Raw genomic sequence first — 15,932 nt, 5'->3', positions numbered from 1 at the left:
TAGCTAGTTGAAGTCAACTAAGTTTTGAGGTCTGAAAACCAGAAGGCCACAAAAGATCAAGTGAAAAAGCGGTAGAACTGAGAGAGGTGGACAAAAACCAATTCAGCTCTATTTAACCAGTACATAGAGAATGCCCATTACATGCCAGGATTTGTGATAGATTATAATACCTTTGGGTAAACTTTGGAAGACAAAAGTAAAACATGCCTACATTTGTTCTTCTGAGAGAGATTATTGGTTGCCAGAGGAGACATATACATGAACAGATTACACTGAAACAGAATGGAAAGTCCTGTGATAGAGGTCTGTATAAGGTGACCACCTATCCCACTGTTCTTTGATTTTCACTTTTATGATTATTGTTATTTTGGGGATAACAAAAAACTACATCATTCTTTTATTTTATTTGAGCCTTTTAAGCAAGAGTGTTCTCAGTGTGGGCATTATTGTGTCACAGCTTCTGAGGTCTGAATATTGTCATTTTTGCTTCTATTTTCTGTAAATTTTAACTTTGATTTTATAGCTTCCCCCTTTTAATTTTTGTCTTCATTTTTCTTTCCTTTCAATTTTCAATATAATCTTCCATTTCACATATTCTCAAATTATATTATCCTCTTTTATCTGCTCTTATATTCATCATTTCCACCAGTTTTAAAATAAGATTGCTTTTCCTTGCTTATATTGCTAACATATTCACTCATCTCCTAATATAGTACACTTACTTTGAATTACTAATTAATTCATTCCAATGTTCAGATGGCTTATTCAGTTTCTATCTTTCTTTCATAGTCCTTGCAATCCTTATATATCTAGTTATCTTCCCTGGGTGCTCATTTTATCCTGATGGTATAGCTAGTCTGTCTGTCTGGTAATGTATACTGTGTGAGCTTAAGGTCATACCTCCTCTGTGTGTGCCTAGAAAACCTTCAGAGATAGTTGGGGTTCAGCTCCTAAGCAGAGTCCAGGAGTCCAAAGACTCTCTTTTCTTACCTCTACCAGGCAACTCTTGTGGTTGGGATTTATCTTTCATATTCTAGGAAGAAGCAGAATTGAGAGAAGGTCAAGTATCTAGTTTATTATCTGCAGTCTTGGAGTTTAGAGGGGGTGGATATAGAGAAGAGATAACTGAGTGGGGCTGGTCTCTTAACACAAATAAAGACTTTTTAGCTGCTCTTATATCATCTAGGTAACAATTCAGTGGCCTGACGTGGACCAACTGTGTCAGTAAACTTGGAAGCAAATCCTTATACAGTCAGACTTCCAGAAGAGACCATGCACTGACTGATATCTTGATTGCAGCCTTGTGAGACCCTAAGCAGAGGACCCAATAAAGTTATGCCAGGACCTCTGACCTGCAGAAACTATAAGAAAATAAATGTATGTTGTTTTTTAAGTCTCTGAGTTTATGCTAATTTGTTAACACAGAAATAGATACCTGATGCAGTATTACTCCCAGAGGGGATGACTTGTAAAGGAAGAAGAGTTATGAAAAGCATGGCTGTTTAAGTAGCTTGATACAGCTAAACCATTGCAGGCAAGGTAAAAGAGTAAGAGACCAGAATGATCAATGTGCCAACTGTTTTTCAGGTATTTTTCTATCTCTTCTAAAACCATATGAGTTTGGTACCATTTACATTTACTTTTTACAAATTGGAGACTTGGTTTAAAGTAGGTCTTCCTTGCTGTCATATAGCAGCACAAATGGCCAGGCTAATTGTATGCTGAGATGTTGATTTCCATCAGCAGAATGGGGTGGAGTGTGAGACTTGGTGTGGTTAGCTACAAACAGTTTTTTTCATTTACCCTGGTAGGCCAATAAAAACTCCATTAATTTCTGTGCGCCTTTATATGAAAAAGCTTTAGAAGCACTTAGAGAGGCTAAGCAATTTATCTAAGGTTATCTATCTTGTGAGTGGTTGAGAGGTTTTTCAGACCAGACATTTTACTCTAAACTTTGTGATCTTAGCATTGTATTAAACCGTCTAAAGCTAAGATGAGCTTCCTTGTAGGAAGAGGTCAGTTCATTTAGGAACTTTTAAGCTATATATATGATATAATAATTGAACTAGTACCATGAGCTAAATACTGTATTCAGGGCTTTATATCCGTTATCTCATTTAATCCTCACAACAAACTTGAGAGATAGAAAACAAAATATTCCCATTTTAAGGGCAAGGTAACAAATTCAAAGGAAGATTAAATATATTACAGAAGGTTTCCAAATTACTAACCGATGGGGAAGTATTTGCATTCATGTCTGTCTAGTCTGACAAAGACTGTAAGCTTAGCTGTAAAATGGAATGACCTGGAAATGGCTGAAGTCTGCATGAAGTGTAGAAATCTACTTCACTAATTGTTTTTACGTGATGTATCTAACTGTACATGAAATGTTTGTAAATTAAATTTTGAAAATAACAGCTCTCTTTCAAAAGGCAGAATAAAGTGAATTGAGATCCTATTTGTCTTCTACTTAGATGTCTTTACAGAGTGCTGAAGATACCAGAAGAGTTTCAAAATAGAGAATAACAAAGACAGATACCGAAGAAAAGTGCTTCTGTGTTCATAAAGATGGAAGATTACTTGATGGGAATAAAGTTCATTTTAAATTTAATAATGGGACTGAAAGGAATAAACCAAGTAAAAAGGGAAATTCAGACTGACAAAATATCTTTTTTTTTTTGCTATCTTAAGCAATGTAATAAACAATCTGATAACAATCCAGACACCACTTTACCAATTATGGCTTTTTGAGCCAATTATCTTTTCCATTTGTACTTAAGTTTATTCATCAATAAAATGGAAATGATAATAGTACCTTTCATACATATATATGTAAATACATATATATATATATATGTTTACATAGACAAGCATATGTACACCTTAGAATTTCTAAAATGGACATGTTTTACTGTTGAAATCTAAAAGGTGCTTTATTTTATTTATTTAGAAACACCTAGCTGTATTGTAGGTATGCTAAGTGGTTTAGATACTTAATTTTCCCATGAATTTCTGGAATTATGTATTTGGGATACCATGATTTTTAAATGTTTAGTTCTTTGAACAAATGTACAACACAGATGTTGACTCCTCTGGCCACTCACTCCCAAATGCAATCCATTCTGAGAAGAGTGATATGCAGGTGACTATGAGCATCAATTTGGTGACAAAATAACATTAAACATTAAATATATTTCTGTATCATTAATAAGGATTTAATTTTGTTGTAAGCAGAAGCAAATAATCTTTCTTCATTCAAATTTACTTACTTTCTTACATAAACGGTGATGCTGTAAATATGCCCATGGTGGCTAATATTCATATCCCAATATGGTTAGCTTTAAGCTTTGAGAAAACAAAATACCCATCAGAAGATACTAATTTTATGAGGAAATATAAATTAAATCTCAGCTAGACTACATTTATTTTTATAGTTCCTTTGCAATACATGAAAACAAGTCTTATCCTTAATTAATTTTTAATTCAAATGTAGTTGATGTATAATATTTTAGTTTCAGGTATACTATATAGTGATTTGACATTTGTATACATTATGAAATGATCATCAGCATATGTCTAGTAGCCTTCTGTACCCATATGAAGTTATTACAGCATTATTGACCATATTCATTATGCTGTATGTTACATCCCTCTAGCTTCTTTGTTCCATAAATGGAGATTTGTAACTCTTAATCCCCTTCACCTAGTTCACCAATCCCATCACCCCCTCCCTCTGGCAAACACTTTTTTTTTCTTTGAGTTGTATGAGTGTGTTCTGTGAGTCTGTATTCATTTTATTGTGTTTGTTTTGTTTTCTGGATTTCCCATATAAGTAATATCATATGGGATTAGTCTTTATCTGACTTATTTCACTTAGCATAATACCCTCTAGATCCTGCGAATGGCATGATTTCATTTTTTAAGGCTGAGTAATGTTCTATTTTATATGTGTATACCACATCTTTTTTAATCCATTCATCTACTGATGGACATTAAGGTTGCTTCCGTACCTTGGGTATTGTAAATAATGCTGCAGTGAACATTGAAGTACATGTATCTTTTCAAATTAGTATTTTTGTTTTCTTTGGGTAAATACCCAAAAGTGAAATTGCTGGACATATGGAAGTTCTATTTTTAATTTTTTGAGGAAACTCCATATTGTTTTTCATAGTGATTGTACTAGTTTACAGTCTTACCAACAGTACAAGAGAGTTACCTTAACATCTTTGTCAACACTCGTTATTTGATGTTTTTTACTGATGCAACTATTCTGACAGGTGTGAGGTAGTATTTCATTGTGGTTTTGATTTGCATTTCACTGATTATTAGTGATGTTGAGCTTCTTTTCCTGTGTGTGTTGGTTATCTGTTTTCTTTGGAAAAGTGTCTATTCAGGTCCTCTGTCTATTTTTTAATCAGGTTGTTTGTTTTTTTAATGTTGAATTGTGTGAGTTCCTTGTATAATTTGAATACTAACCCTTTATCAGATATGTCATTTGCCTATGCCTTCTCCCATTAGGTAGGTGGCTTTTTGGTTTGTTGATAGTTTCTTTAACTATGCAAAAGCTTTTTAGTTTGACATAGTCCCATTGCCTTATTTTTGCTTTTGTTTCCGTTGCCTGAGGAGACACAGCCAAAAAAAAAAAAAATACTGCTAAGACCAACATCAAAGAGTATATACTGTGTATGTTTTATTCTAGGAGTTTTATGGTTTCAGATCTTACATTTAAGTCTTTAATCCATTTTGAGTTTTAATTTTGAAAATGGTGTGGGAAAGTAGTCCAGTTTGGTTCTTTTTATGTGGCTCTCCAATTTTCTCAGCATCAGTTATTGAGAGTCTGTTTTCCCCATTGTATATTCTTGTCTCCCTTGTATTAGGTTAATTGTTTATATAAGCATGAGTTTATTTCTGGTGATCTCTAATCTGTTCCTAATATATATGTATCTGTTTTTATGCCAGTACCATATTGTTTTGATTACTGTAACTTTAGTAGTATAGTGTGAAATCAGGGAGCCTGATACCTCCAGCTTTGTTCTTCTTTCTCAGGATTGCCTTGGCTATTCAAGATCTTTTGTGTTTCCATATAAATTTTAGGATTATGTTCTGATTCTGTGAAAAATGCCATTAGAATTTTGTAGGGATTGCTTTGAATCTATGTAATGTTTTGGGTAGTATGATCATTTTAACAATATTAATTCTTCCAATCAGTGAGCATGGTGTATCTTCCCATTTGTTTGTGATGTCTTCAATTTCATTCATCAGTGTCTTAAAGTTTTCAGAGTACAATTTTTTTTTACCTCTTTTATTAGATTTATTTCTAGGTATTTTATTATTTTTGATACAATTGTAAATGGTATTGTTTTCTTAATTTATCTTCTTATAGTTCATTGCTAGCACATAAAAATGCAACAGATTTCTTCATGTTAATTTTGTAACCTGCAGCTTTACTAGGTTTATTTATTAGTCCTAAAATTTTTTGGTGGCATCTTTAGAATTCTCTCTATATAATATCATGTCATCCACAAACAGTAACAGTTTCACTTCTTCCTTTACAGTTTGAATTCCTTTCATTTATTTTTCTTGTCTGATTGCTATGACTAGGAGTTCCAATACTATGTTGAATAAAAGTGGCGAGAGTGGGCATACTTGTCTTGTTCCTGATCTTAGAGGAAATGCTTTCAGCTTTTCATTGTCAGGTATGAGGTTGGCTGTGATCTTGTCATATATGCCCTTTTTTATGTTAAGTTGTGTTCCCTCTACACCCACTTTATTGAGAGGTTTTTATCATAAATGAATGTTAGATTTTTGTCAAAAGCTTTTTTTGCAGCTATTGAGATGATAATATGATTTTCATGCTTCTTTTTGTTAATGTAGTTTATCACATGGATTGATTTGTGGGTACTTAATCATCCTTGCATGCCTCAGATAAATTCAGCTTGCTCATTGTATATGATTCTCTCAATGTATTGTTGAATTTGGTTTGCTGATATTTTGTTGAGAAATTTTCTATGTTCATCAGTGATATTGGTCTGTAATTTATTTTTTGTGATATATTTGTCTGGTTTAGATATCAGGGTGATGGCCTCAGAATGATTTCAGAAGCATTCCTTTCTCTGATTTTCTGGAATAGTTTGAAAATATTAATTCTTTGAGTGTTAACTCTTCTCTAAATGTTTGGTAGAATTCACTTGTGAAGCCACCTAATCCTGGACTTTTGTTTCTTGGGAGTTTTTTTTTTTTTTTTTAACTGATTCAGTTTTATTACTGGTAATTGGTCTGTCCATATTTTTTCAATTTTAGAGTTTTTATACAGTTTTTAAAGGTTAGTTTCCATTACAGTTACTATAAAATATTGGCTATATTCCCTGTGTTATTCCATGCCTTCTGCCAGTTTCATTGTGGTTCTTATAGGTGTGAAACTTTTTTGCTAGTCTTCAGGTCATTTTCATAGATATTTTCTCTGAAAGTAGTTGTAATTTTGGTGTGTCGATGGGAGGAGGTGAGCTCAGAGTCTTCCTACCCCACCATCTGGGCCAGAGCTCAGTCTTATGCTTATTTTAAACATGATAGGATATTAAGAGAGGTCAAACATTTTGTTTGGCTAATAAAATTAGAGTAAAAATTCAAGGAAGAGAAATTAGAATTCCAAACTTAATGAAGAAAACATTTCTTTTTCTATTTTCATGTGAAAAGGTAATATTTGAACATTTTCAGGGTCAATTGCTCATTTCTGCTTGAGTAGGAGACAACAAAATTAGAAAACCATGACTCAGACACAAAAGGAGACATAATTTTGCTCATGAGTACTGTAAATACAGTAGTAAAATGGAAATTAGGACAGAGATATAGAAAGACTGAAGAAATTGCAGTGATGAAATAAATTATTAATAGAAAATACCTTATGCTCAACTCATTAATAGTATTCAGATCTGTGACCTACTTAGACAGAAGTAGGTTTTCTATCTTAGCATTCAGAGCCTCTTGAACAGACTAGGATGGGCAAGTATAACTAGGAGTAGATTTCCTTTAGTATATCATTTAAGTTGCATGTTGTGCCTGCAATTAAAAGTTAAGTGAGGAATATATTCATAATATATGCTGCTTAGGAATCCTTATAGAACTTGTTTTCCTACCACTAAGTTTACATGCCTTCGCCATCTGTAGTTCTCAAATGCAAGAAGCCATGTTAATTCTAACAAAGTGGCTGGCTTGGCAGATCAGTCTGGGAGGGAGCCTGGAGAATTACTTACTTTGGAAAGGTAATTTAAAATTAAATCCATCTTTAAAAGTGGGTGTCCCCTTTGGGTTTACAGGTTTCGCTAGAGGGCATCCCTGTATATTGGAATCATTTCCTTTTGTTTGCCAACAGCAGGGAAGACGAAGGCCAAAACCCAGAAGGATATGACTTAGACAAGAATGAGCATATGGCTCTCAAAGTTTTAATCACTAAGAAAGGAAAATATAGTTGCAGCTAGTGGATAAACAGCTCCGTTTTATAAAAATCTCAGATCAGTTTAAATTTCATTTTAAGATCATCAGCAACTTAAAGGAACAAATCAGTTTGCATCTAAACAAAACAAAACAAAACAACCCCCCTCAAGGAGAAGCACAACTAACAGGAAAAGTTCAAGAAATGGAAGAATTTGGTGCAATAATCTCCTAAAAAGTAGGTTACCAAATATGAAGTATTTTATTAGCATCTGTATTAGAGTTAAGTGGCTGGAGTTCATTCAAGTACCAAGTCTAAAATGGTCTTGCACAGTTGTTGCTTAATAATATTAAAATTTCTTAAGTTATAATGAAACAATTTGCTGCACAATCCTAGGGCATCACATAATTAACGTTACATTGGAATTTTCATGCTAAAATTGACAACTCCTAGGAGATTTTTTTCCACTTTCAGTAGGAGATTACAAATCTCTGTTTTTAAATAAGGGTGAAGTAAAAATTGTCCTTACAAAAAGAGGTAAAATGTTTCCAATTTTTATAACATTGTCATTCTACTGCCTCATTATACATGTTCCTTTGGAATCTATCATCCACTTGTAAAAAGTTAAAGTTCAATAAAATAATATGCAGTATTCCTGAATGTGCTAATCAAATAAACTTAAGAAAGTTGGATATACATTCGTTTAACAGAATTTTAAGCAAATGTAGACAGTCATTAAGCAAATATGTAAATAACAACTCTGGACTAGGCAGACATTGTTAATTGTGTGAAGCTGTAAACTTGAACTTTCGTATATAGTTATGATCACGATATTTTTGGTCATGCCTTAGCTTGCTTGCTTACTTGCTTGCTTCCTTCTTTCCTTCCTTCCTTCTTTCCTTATCAAATATATTTTAGGATTCTTTTTTATGCCAGGCACTAGATGAGTTAAACATGGGCTTGGTCATCTCAGAACTCACAGAAAGTGGGAGCTGATATGTAAACACAAGAATATGATAACAATAAACTGAAAGTTTGACTTAAAAAGTAAAAGTTAACCACAAACTAAAAACCAAGGGTTATATCATTTGTACCCTTCTTTATTAAATATTGTGCTAAATGTTCTAGGTTGAAAGATACCAAAATGAATAAGGCAGTGCTACCCACAATGAATACATAAGCAATAGAGGAAAAATTGTGTGAATACAAATGCTAAAATAGGGGGTATTTATAGAAAAAATTCTAAAGGGTGTTGTATTATTTTCCTATTAATACTGTAACAAGTGACCATAAAAGTAGCATTTCAAAACAACATGCATTTATCATTTTACAGGCTATAGTTCAGAAATTTGGCATGGGTCTCCCTAAACTAAGATCAAGGCACTGTCAGGGCTTTGTTCCTTTATGGAGATTATAGAGGATAATCTGTGTTTCCTTTTCTTAAAGCTTCTGGAAGCTACCCACATTCCTTAGCTTGTGGCCTCCTTTTCCCGTCTTTAAAGCCATTTACATTGCATCTCTGTAGATGGAGTGTTCTTTACTCATACCTCCCTCTGACTTTCTTCTTCTGCCTTCTTCTCCTTTTAACGGCCCTGGGGATTACATTAGATCCATCTGGATAATCCAGGTAAATCTCTTTAATTCCATTTGCAATCAGAATCACCCTTTGCTATGTAAACAGAAATATTGACAGGCTCTGGAAATTAGGATATAGACACCTCTGATATCACGGTGCTATCAAAATGCAATAGAAATTCAGATTGAGTGAGATACTGTATATAAAATATGTTGTAAAATATAAAGGGTATGCTAATATAAAGGTTATAGTTTCAGGTTGCTCTCCTTTGGTTTGGCTATGCAGCCAATGCAGGCATGTGAGGTTAGGTCACATTTCCCTTTTCTCCGCTACTCCTTCTGAGTCTCTAGTTACTATGCTTGACTTGCCTGTTTCCATTTTATTTCCAGGAGTTTAGATTGGTACAGAAAGATGGTACTTTTGTAGTTTAAAGTCAGGCTTATTTTCCTGTGTAAAGACAATGAAACTACCAAATATTTTCCTCTGCTACAGGCACATTAGTCCTGGTATATGGATCTGTCTACATTCCCTGATTTTTTCAGTCCCAGAATCACCATGGATAGAAACTTAATCCTGTCCACAGTTGTGATTCAGACAAATGAAGATATGTCTGATGGACTGTGAGTAAGAATGTATGATTAACAATAAGAATCCAGATTTAAAGTAGGGCAGTGACTATTTGTTTCCTCTCCACTGCACAGCTTACTTGAAAAAAATCACCATAACTGGAAATTTTTTTCTCACTTGTTCCATTTGAGAAGGGAATCTGAGAATGCATAAGAAATTCAGAAGCTCCTGAATATAACATAAGCTGTATTTTAACCCTCTCTAGCTGGTTCTAAATTGCCTGAACAATAGAGTGGTATTTGGTTTCTATATATATATTTGGTGTGTGTATATATATATTTTGGTTTCTATTTATATATTTGGTGTGTGTATATGTGTGTGTGTGTATATATATATATATACTCGAGGCACAAGACACTGCCCTAGATGGTGAATGAAGAGTTTTACACTTAGGGGCGAAAAGCACAGGAAGTGGAGTAAAGGATGATGCTTTGGAGCTTAGGAGTGACTAGAGCTGGGCTTTCAAGAAGTTAAAATTGCAACACCTTGTAAGATGGATTGGAAAAAGCTGGTTCATAGTGATTGAACTGCTTCCAATTCTATGCTACTGTAATACCATGGTTGACATTCTTGTGTATGTAACTGTGTATGAGAATATGACTGATGATTCTGTTCATAGGTATGTCTCCCTCTCCACTGAGACTGGAACAAAGATTTGCATATTCACTCCTTTAAATTTTACTCATTAACTGAACATGAGGTTGATTGCTTGAATTGTTTCACAGCAGGGTTAACTCACAGGACAGCTGTAATAAAACTTTTCAACCAGAGCCAAATCAGAATAGAACCAACCTTCAGAGATAGAGGAAGATGATCCCACTTGTCTACTGGTTGTAAAGTTAGATTAACCTTAGATGAAGTCCAATTTTGTGCATCAGTTAGGGTGGAAACTTCATGTAGAGAAAGGACAATGGCTTCAGTGCCAGAAAATGTGAGTTAAATTCTCAGCTTCACTTATTACTAGAACGATGATCCTGAACAAGTTTCATTATGTCTCTCAGCTTTGATTTCCTGAGTAAACGAGCAGGATATTGTGGTGACATCAGTGAAGAAGAGCACTGTGTGGGACATGCATAATCACATTTGAGAAACTCTAGATATTCTTGAACCAGAAAATAAGAATTGAGACATTTGAATTATTCCATTTATGTTTGAAAAGGATTTTGTGCCAAAGACCACTAATTGTGATCATAGAACTCCCCTTCTGTGTGTAGCTTTGGAGAACCTGGAACAGAAGATTCAAAGAGGAGTTTAACAATATGTCTCCTGGCTTCTAAACTAATATTTGTTCAGCGCCCCTCAATGAGGTTATGATGTTATTGTTACCAGAGATTGGAGCTGTGCTGAGCTTTTGCCAGAGTATCAAATAGACATCTTTGTTTGAAAAGGACTTCTGGTCTAAGGACCAAACAGGTCATTCAAGTAGAAGTGTGCTATTAAAGATCTGGCATATTTTAATAGGCTCTACATTCATGGTGGGCCTTTGTACCAAACTCCTAAAACCTATTAGGGATCAATTATGCTTAAATCCAACACACTTAGATAAAAAAGATACTCTGAAACTGCTCAGCTGTTTCCCCTATGTTGTTGAAAATGATCTTGGTAGAATGCAAAGCCTCTTTAACTTGTAAAGTATATCATTATACTTTGCTTTGAGTAGTGTGCAAGTTAATGTCCCTCCCATCCCAATCATAACAATCCCTCAGCCAACTGTAAAAGATCCTTTAATGATTATTTTCTTCACTTAATGCCTTTTTTCATCTGTGGTTAGACAAGTGGAGCTGGAGTGCCTTGCCTATGCACTATCATTTGTTTTAGAGATTCTTGGGAAGTTAAAAATAAAAGGCATTTGCAAAAAATGTTGAAAGTTAAATTGATATATTAACATAGCACTAACCAATAAATTAAAAGTGCAGTGCAATAAAATAGAATTTCAAAATCAAAAAGGCTTATCTCATGAAAAACTTAAGCTGTTCTAAATTTTAACTGTATGTAAAATTGCACAATCAACAAGGAACTCAATGTGTTAATGGTTTAAAATATTCATTTTAAACTTGTAATTTTCAGTTTATACATCTTCAGGAGAGCTGCAATATATAAACACCACAACAATTCATTTTAAATGGTATTTTTAAATTTCCTAAGTGATTTGGGCACCCAAGCCTTTTTTTTTTTAAAGGATTTTCTTATTATGATGATTAGGCAATGGTTCAATTCATTCCAAATGTCTAGTAAAGTTCCTCCTAACTATTAATTTTATCTTAATAAAAGCTTCCAAGTAAATCAAAATTGTGATGTTTCAAAGAGTTATAATTTTCCTGGGCTTATAAAAAGAAACTAAGTTAAAGAGAACAAACCTACTGGAAAAAGGAATTCTGTCCTCATTCTCCTTAGTGCCTAGGTTCATGCTAGAGAAAGAGTGAGAATGACAAGACTTCTAGGCAAACGTTTGTGTTAATGAGCACCTGCTGTGTTGCTAACACTATTTGATGCTTGCAGTTTCCTCCTGGAACCTAACATTACTAGATATCCTGGCACCAATGCTACCCTCACCCTAGCTCAGTTCAGGGACTGTGTCTTATTCTCTCAGTATATGTAACTATACACACACACACACACACACACACACACACACACACACACACACACACATATATAAAACATATCAAGTACTTAGCTGCTTGACATTTACATAAATATGTCTATTTGCACACATGAGTATTTGTATACACATATATATGTGTACCTTGTATAGTAAATAATTTGTCTGGTCTTTGTTTAAGATTCCTAGGTTAGAGCTTCTAAACCTTTTGAGTTTCCTCAGTGATAAGAGTATGTTGTTGCTCATCATGAGTCCGTGGGGTGAATCCTGAGTTTACACATATGAGATGATTTATCGTTGACTCTTAGATAGCTTATACCATCGAATTTACCAGGTTGACTCAGGATGGGGTCAGGCCACTCCAGGAAGACCAGCCATGTGACTAGAGAATTGGAGTTTGAATCACAGGCTATCAGCCCAGCCTCTGGGAAGAAGAGAGGGGCTGGAGACTGAGATCAATTGTAAGGTCAGTGATTCAGTCAGTGGTGCCTATGTAATGAAATTCCAATAAAATGAGTTTAGGTGAGGCTTAGGTTTTAGGTGAGGCTTAGGTGAGCTTCTTGGTTGGTGAACATATCCAAGTGCTGGGAGGATGATGTGTCCTGATTCCATGGGCAAGGACCCTCAAGTCTTTCCCAGACTTCCCCCTATGTATGTCTTCTCTAACTTGTCCTGATTTGTATCTTTTATAATACAACTCTGAATATAAGTATAGCACTTTACTGAGTTATGTGAGTCATTCTAGTGAATTATCATGCCTGAGGAAATTGTGGGAACCCCTAAAAAAGTAGCAATTTTGTCAGGCATATTGGGGACCTGAGGACTCTTGAACTCACTGCTGGTATCTAAAATGAGAGCAGTCTTGTTGGGGACTGTATGCTTAACCTGTGGAATCTACACTAATTTGGGATAATTAGTACTAAGTTGGATAGTTAACACTTTACTATGAAGTGCATCTGTTGCATCGCCCAATTCTAGCTCAGACTCATTCCAGAGCTTGCATTATTAGTCCCCTGGAACAGTCCTTCTGGGGCTTGGGAAAGCCTTTTAAAAGGTTCTGCTACTCCAGGCCTAATATGGGTACAGGACAGAGAGATTGCATTCACGGGCAGAGAACTAGGAATAGACTTAGAAAGACAAGCAGGGCTCAATCATGATTTTTATTCTCTCTTTTCTATGTCTTCTTACATTTTGTGACTTAGATTTCTTGTTTTTCTGTATATTTTTTCCATATCATTTCCTTTTCAAAGGCATAAACATTATATACTCATTTCCACTAAAGAGTAAATACCTAGTAGATCTTTCAGTGTTCTCCTCCCTCTGGGCAGAGTCCTCCTCAGTTCCCTTACCAATGTGTCAGGAAGGCCCCACTACCTGTTCTGAACCTGTGAAACTTGTTCTTAGGAGGAGTTGGATTAATGAGGTTTATCTCCTCTGAACCTTGTTCTTTTTATAAAAATAGCAAGCAGTTTTTTAATGTCAGAAACTCCTTTAAAGTTTCATAAGTTCCAACTCTTTATATCTCAAACAAATTGTAAGGTAAGTACTATTTTTATCCTTATTTTATAGATGATTATGTGGCACACAATGAGTTTAAAAACTTGTTCAAGATCCCTAAAGCTAGTAAGTGGTAGAGCTAAGATTCCCAACAAGGCAGTTTGATTCTGGAGTCCACACTCATGATTACTGATTTATTCTTCCTCACATAAAATGTTTCTTAATGTATGGAGAACTGTGCTCTTGCTCATCCTAGGATGAGGAGCTCATTAAATGTGCGAGAATGTTCTTCCTGTTTCCATAGTCTTATTTGTCAGTGTTCCCACATGCACTCTTTCCACCATATTGAATTATTTGATGTTTCCCAAATGCCTAGTACTTTCTCCAGCATCCCACTTGCTTTTTCCTCTGCTTGAAGAGCCTTCCCCATTTCTCCAGAACATTTATTCCTACTCATTCTTCAACTCAGCTTGTGAGCTTTCCTTGATGCCCAGTCTGGGGAAGAAGTCATTTCAGTGACTCCCCTCAATATCTGCATGCTTTTATCGTTGTTCTTATCACAGCCTGTGGTGACAAAATTTACTTTGGTTTTCTTAGAAGACTAAAATCTATTTGATGGTGGTCTTTTGTGTTAACTATCTTTATCTCTAGATTTGGTCTAGCACAAATTGGTCTGTAACATAATATTATTCATTAAAAGTTTTTTAAAATAAATGAACAAATTAATGGAACTAGGTAATAACATAGCAATATTTCTGAAACCTAAATTGGTAACCAATGATTTTCAGTTTGTCTTATCCTAAGAGTTTTATGGAACATCTCAAGGGATGGTGAGAAAGAAAGTGTGCTCATAAGATACTAACTTGATGTTTGCTTGCATCATTGCACCTGAAAGTTTATCCTAATCTCAGACAAGGGATTGAGGACACAGGAAAAAGTTGATAATAATCTCACCTCTTTATGCACCCCTTCTCAACCTTCTGTAACCTTCAGGAAATTTAAAATTCCCTGAGTGAAACAATTACAATTCTCAGATTTTTAATACTCAAAAGACACATAATCAATCCCCCATACACAAACATACTATGGGTATATATCTATAATGTGTGTGTGTGTGTGTGTGTGTGTGTATGTCACATGTGGAATGTGACAGTGTTCTATCACTTTACATTACTTTCTTACTATCATAACAAAATTATAATGAATAGTCATTTTTAAAGCTTTATAATTTTACCCCATCAATTTTAACAGCTGTTGTTCATGAAGTTTTTTTTTTAATGACTTCATATTGGAATTAGAAATTTAGTGAAAAAGTAAAAAAGAATGGAAATATCTATGATAGCAAAAGGACAATTTCATTTGTGAAAATACATTTATCTGTCTGCATATCTTGAGATCTCTCAAGGTGTAGGAGTCTATGCATAATGAAAGGGTCTGCTGTGTGGTCTGGGTGAACTATTTAATAATGAAAGAAAATCCATGCTAACATTAATTCTGTGTAACTGAAGGGCACTGGGCTGGAAAAGCCAACTTGATGAGTTCTGCTTATAGAAGCATTTTAGCCCCTATTTTGTGGTGGATCCTATCACTTTTCTCCTGGAAGGCGACTGTAGCAGCTTGCTAAGTTTTCTTTTTTTCTATGAATTCCCAAAGAATGCATAAAACCAGTAGCCCACAGTTCATAGAATTCATATGATTGACCTCTGTAAGCAACAGTACCAGTCACTCAAGTTATTCCTGCCTTGACATGGCTAAAAAGTAACTTCTACCATCCAAAGAGAGGCCGAAGTTTTCTCTAGGACACTTATATCCTTAGTGATTATTATTCCTCTAGGTACCTCTGGCTTATTGTTTATATTCTTTTCTTATACCTGTTTCATTAGGATTCAGTTCAGATTTTATGGAAATACATGTCAATAAGGACTTTACTTCAAATTTGTATTTGGTTATAGATGTTTCATTAGGATTCAGTTCAGATTTTATGGAAATACATGTCAATAAGGACTTTACTTCAAATTTGTATTTGGTTATAGAGAAGTGATTCTTCACTAATGTTGCTTCACTGATTTTTTAAATTGCTAGTTAATTTTTTTGTTTATGTAGTCTATACATAATGGCTGGAAATAATCTAACACTGACAACAAAAAAATAACAAGTGCCATCATTTCTTGAGGACTTAGTATATACCAACCCCAGTAGTA

The sequence above is a fragment of the Camelus dromedarius genome, chromosome 10, assembly GCF_036321535.1.
Source record: "Camelus dromedarius isolate mCamDro1 chromosome 10, mCamDro1.pat, whole genome shotgun sequence".
NCBI classification, from domain to species: Eukaryota; Metazoa; Chordata; class Mammalia; order Artiodactyla; family Camelidae; genus Camelus; species Camelus dromedarius.
Note: the sequence above shows the minus strand (reverse complement) of the source record.